The following is a 5,656-nucleotide window of genomic DNA, read 5'->3' on the forward strand; positions in this document are numbered from 1 at the left end:
ATAATAATAATAATAATAATAATAATAATAATAATAATAATAGTAAAGTTGGAAGGGACCTTGAAGGTCATCTAGTCCAACCCCCTGCTCAGGCAGGAAACCCTATACCATTTCGGACAAATGGCTGTCCAGTCTCTTCTTAAAAACTTCCAGTGTTGGAGCATTCACCGCTTCTGGAGGCAGGTTGTTCCACTGGTTATACATACATATACATATACACACATATATTATGCACACACACACACATACCACATACACAAACACAAATATATAAGCTATATGTATGTAAGCTTGACCTGGTTTTGTCACCTTTCTTTAGTACTGACTTTATGCTTTGCTATCGATCTCAAGACTTCAGGAAAAGCTGAGGTAAAATAGCCAAAGAGAGAGAGAGAAAGAAAGAATTGACAGTGTCACACCCGGGCTGTGTGTAAAACCCTCTTGTGCTCTGAAAGAGACACAGAGCAGAGAAATAAGGTCACTACGATGCTTGTGCATGTATGGATGAATTAAAATTGTGGTGTTGTTGTTGTTTTTACTTCAGATTGATTTATGTGCCTGAAGACGTAAGGCAGAGTTTTCCGAGCATCTCAGAAAGAAGAAGCTATGACTTTGGAGTCCAAGACTGCCTATAAACACACTATCATCTAATAGTCTGACATGGGATAGGGTCTCCTGCCTGAGCAGGGGGTTGGACTAGAAGACCTCCAAGGTCCCCTTCCAACTCTGTTATCCTGTCAGAAGAGAATATTTGTAGCTCAGGATTGAACTGTGGGGTCCTTGGTTCATTGATGGTGTTACCTAGTTGAGAAGCGAAATGTCTTCAGGGAAGAACAAAGTAAAGTCCAGTTTCCTTTTGAAAAAGTATCTTTGGGACAATCATGACCTGGGTCATTGAGAACCTCTGTAGACATTAAGCTTTTTTTTATTTTCTCTCTCTTCATTTTATGGGGCAAAATGATGACCTTTGCCTATCAGAACTATTTTCATCCACTTGCATTGGTGAATTTCAGAAGTTCCAGCAGTTCCTTGCAAGCTGAGAATTTTCTCACACCTGCTTCTCGTATCACTGTTAAAATCAGCACCTTGTTTTTTGTTTTTTTTTAAATGCCTTAATTCAGCAGTACAAACATGCTGCTCAAGGACCATAGCACAAAGGATTTTAAGAAGTGGATACCTAGGCCCTCACTTGATAATGACATCATCCATCTACAACACAGTCTTTTCAGCAGTTCCAAGAAGGCTCCACACCCATTTGCACCACTCAGGTGACCTTGAGGACACAGATAAACCTCCAAGTGGCCTCAACAACTCTCTGAAAGAATGCAAATGACCAGCGGTCTGCAAGGAGTATAAATCCTTCTATCTCCCACCATCCAGTCAGAGCTGAAGAAGCTTCTTGGATGAGAAGCGAAACGTCTTCAAAGTCCAGTTGCCTCATGAAAAAGCATCCTTGGGATGATCCTGAAGTGGCATTAGCCAGGGGAAACTAAACATAACAAGAACAACACCGGCCCCAATCATCATCATCATTATGGGATTGGACTAGAAGACCTCCAAGGTCCCTTCCAACTCTCTTATTCTGTTAACTAAATGGTACCCAAAATAACCAATTTCCCAGGCGACCGTGCATTAAAAGCACCCTGGGAAGAAAACCAGATAAAATAACTGCCAAGGTCCTTCCCAATTTTATATTTTATATGTCAGTGGTGGCGAACCTATGGCACGTGTGCCAGAGGCGGCAGTCAGAGCCCTCTCTGTGGGCACGCGCGCCGTCGCCCCAGTCCTAGGCCTTCAGCTGGATTTTATAAAACCTTTTCGCTTTAGGCTTCCGCTGCCGTGTGCAAAAAAAAAAAAAAAAGGTTCAATCAGTCAATTTCAACTTCTCGCGGGAAAAAAAAAGATCTTGCAAAGTTGGAATTGATTAATTGAACTTTTTAGTCCCACCCAGTCTGCCGTTACCACTGTGGCCATGCCCACCCAATGGGCCATGCCCACCCAATGGGCCACGCCCACCCAATGGACCACACCCACCTAATGGGCCACACCCACCCGGCACTCGAGGATGCATAAGTGGGTTTTGGGTTGTAGTTTAGGCACTCGGTCTCTAAAAGGTTCGCCATCACTGTTATATGTGATTTTGTGCTGTGATCCAATAATTTGTTATAGAATTCAGGTTACAAGGAAGCCAGCTTAGAGTGGCAGGTGACTGCATCAGGTAAGGCTTTAACCAAAGTGGTGAACCGTGCTTTTTGTCACAGATAGGAAATCTTTTCACTCCCTCTCACCAACGCCTAGGAACCCTGTTGAATCAGAAATCCTAATTTTTTTTTTGCTTTCTCCTAGAGAAATTGCTTTTTTTTCCCCATTACCCACCTGCATACAGAACAGCCTACTTGTACATTGTGCCTGCTATTTTTTCCCCCAATTGGAGAAACAATTTCCTGTATCTGGTGCTCTGAATTCTTGCTCCATCCACTGTCGGATGTCAGGCATTAACAATCAGGTCTATGCATGCATCAAGGTATTCCATTAGCCATTTTATTGCTAAACGCAAGTCGTCCTCAAGTTACACGTGTTCGCTTAGTCACCACTTGAAGTTACAACGGCAGTGAAAAAAGTCACCCTTGCGACCATTGCAGCCTCCCCATGGTCATGCGACCAAAAGTCAGACACCTGGCAACTGACTCATATTTATGACGGTGGCAGTGTCCCTGGTTCGTGTGATTCCCCTGATGAGCAAAGTCCATGGGGAAGCCGGATTCACTTAACAACCATGTTACTAACTGAACAATGGCAGGGATTCACTTAACAACCATGTTACTAACTGAACAATGGCAGGGATTCACTTAACAACCATGTCACTAACTGAACAATGGCAGGGATTCACTTAACAACCATGTTACTATCTGAACAATGGCAGGGATTCACTTAACAACCATGTTACTAACTGAACAATGGCAGGGATTCACTTAACAACCATGTCACTAAGTGAACAATGGCAGGGATTCACTTAACAACCGGGGCAAGAAAGGTGGTGAAATGGGATGAAGCTCACGTAACAAATGTCTCACTTAGCAACAGAAATTTTGAGCTCAGTTGTGGTCTAAAGTCGAGGACTACCGGTCAAAGTCTCATACCTATAACGAAGGGGGTCTTCCCAGACTGGCAGTTTGAACCTGGGCCAAACTAGATCAAATTTAAACAGCATTCAGCGAGGGGTCAGGATTTGCCTGCTTGTGTCTACTTCAGGATTCCAGACTAATTCTCTGCTTGACTCCTCCTCTCCCCTCCTCCCTCAGTTTGGCCAGCCTCTCTCCAACAACTGCGGAACTAAGCTCCCTTATCTCTTTATTTATTAAGTTGATATGCAATCCATCTCACTATCTCGAATGAATCTGGACAGCTTACCCTAGCACAGGGGTAGGCAACCTTGGCTCTTTTATGACTCGTGGACTTCAACTCCCAGAATTCCTGAGCCAGCCATGCTGAGGAGAAATGGAGAGGTTTCCATGCTGAGCCATGCTGGCTCAGGAATTCTGGGAGTTGAAGTCGACGAGTCATAAAAGAGCCAAGGTTGCCTACCCCTGCCCTAGCATAAAAGCACAGATAAAAAGCATTAAAATTAAGAAAAGAAAGAAAGAAGAAAGAAAGAAAGAAAGAAAGAAAGAAAGGAAAGAAAGAAAGAAAGAAAGAAAGAAAGAAAGAAAGAAAGAAAGAAAGAAAGAAAGAAAGAAAGAAAGAAAGAAAGAAAGAAAGAAAGAAAGAAAGAAANGGGGGAATGGAGAAGGAGAAGGAGAAGGAGAAGGAAAAGAGAAGGAAAAGGAAAATTGGAGGGAGATGAGATGAAGAAGGAAGGAAGGTAGGAGGGAGAAGGGAAGGAGAAGGAGGAGAAAGAGAAGGAGAAGAAGAAAGATGGGAGAGAGAAGAAGGAGGAGGAAGATTAGACCCCTACAGAGCACAGTGTGGCCTTGCAAATGTGCCTCATTTTGTGTAGCCACATTTGAAGTAGTCAATAATTCACCGCCAATTCACCAGTAGGGACATTAAATGAAAGAAGCTGGTGCTGAATATAAATTGAAAAAGCTAATCCTGCCTCGTTCAATCCATTAACCAACAACTATTACTGGGGTGGGGTGGTGGGAGAGAGAAAAACAGGCAAAATGAGGCAGGAAGAACCTATGAGCATAATGGCCTTTGGCTGACTAAAGAGGATGGCCTTGGATTCCAAAATAGAAGTAATTGGAGGTGAAATTCTCTATGTGATGACACCAGTTTTGTTCTTTCCCCTTTCTTTCTCCGTCTCTCTCTTTCTCCCTCCTGTCTGCCTGTTTATCTATATATTTGTCTGTCTGTCTGTCTGTCTGTCTGTCTGTCTGTCTGTCTGTCCATCCGTCTGTCTGCCCGTCCATCCATCCATCCATCCATCCATCCATCCATCCATCTACCTACCTACCTACCTACCTACCTACCTACCTACCTACCTACCTCTACCTTTCTGTCTCTCTGTCCATTTATTAGTGTCTGTCTGTCTGTCTGTCTGTCTGTCTGTCTGTCTGTCTATATCTATCTATCTATCTATCTATCTATCTATCTATCTATCTATCTATCTATCTATCTATCTATCTATCTATCTATCTATCTATCTATCTATCTATCTATCTCCCCCTTTCTCTAATCTAGGTCCGTCCATTGGCTAAAAATCCTTCCCATTTATTTCTAGTCCTTCTTCCCATTTCCTTGATATTTCAGCAAGTCTCATCCATGCTTGTTTCCAAGATCAAAGCAGGGCTATTTCAAAGGGTGACACCGTGTGATGGTGGCTACACCTTCACACATGCTATAACCCCATCGTTTTTTTAAGGTCTGCGTATGCACAGTTTCCTAAATAAAAGTAGTTCATTCTGACCTTCGTCAGCTCTGACTGCCTTTAGACACACCTTTAATCTGGTTATTGTTTTTGTGACAGATTGTTGGGAGAGACTGGGAAAACTGACCAGGGAGTTTGACTGGTTAGAAATATGTAAACCGTGGAAAAGGGAACATTTCAAAGGGACCTTGCCTTCAATGTCTTGCTGTAACTTTGCCTAAGAACCTACTTTTAAAGGTGTCCAGGTTATATTTTTACCCTCACAAGCATTCAAGATTTTATTTTTAAAATCCAAGTGGTTCTTAGTTGTGGAATTCACAGCATCCTTCAAGCCTTACACCACGCACCAAAAAGCAGGCACCTCAAACAGGCTGGAAATATATCACTTGCTAATCCCTATGTAGCCAACCAGTAGAAAACCAACTAGTCTAATGAAAAGAAGGCCTAGGGGTGACATGATAGCAGTGTTCCAGTATGTGAAGGGCTGCCCCAAAGAAGAGGAGGAGAAGGAGAAAAGGGGAGGAGAAAGAGGGAGGGCGAGGTGAAGGAGGAGGAGAATGGGAGGAGGAGGAGATTGGGAAGAAGAGGGAGAGGAGAAGAAGAAGAAGAAGAAGAAGAAGAAGAAGAAGAAGAAGAAGAAGAAGAAGAAGAAGAAGAAGAAGAAGAAGAAGAAGAAGAAGAAGAAGAAGAAGAAGAAGAAGAAGAAGAAGAAGAAGAAGAAGAAGAAGAAGAAGAAGAAGAAGAAGAAGAAGAAGAAGAAGAAGAAGAAGAAGAAGAAGAAGAAGA

At 42.8% G+C, this 5,656-nt stretch overlaps 1 protein-coding gene across 1 annotated transcript in view; it reads right to left on the reverse strand.

Moving 5' to 3' along the window:
• Positions 1 to 5,656, reverse strand: part of LOC107293240 (CUGBP Elav-like family member 4) — a gene marked incomplete at its 3' end in the record, with an annotated part of 133,759 nt that overhangs the window by 30,495 nt on the left and 97,608 nt on the right. The gene's annotated exons all lie outside the window — the stretch shown is intronic.

The sequence above is a fragment of the Protobothrops mucrosquamatus genome, unplaced genomic scaffold, assembly GCF_001527695.2.
Source record: "Protobothrops mucrosquamatus isolate PMUCROS unplaced genomic scaffold, P.Mucros_1.0 scaffold1543, whole genome shotgun sequence".
In the NCBI taxonomy this organism is placed as follows: Eukaryota; Metazoa; Chordata; class Lepidosauria; order Squamata; family Viperidae; genus Protobothrops; species Protobothrops mucrosquamatus.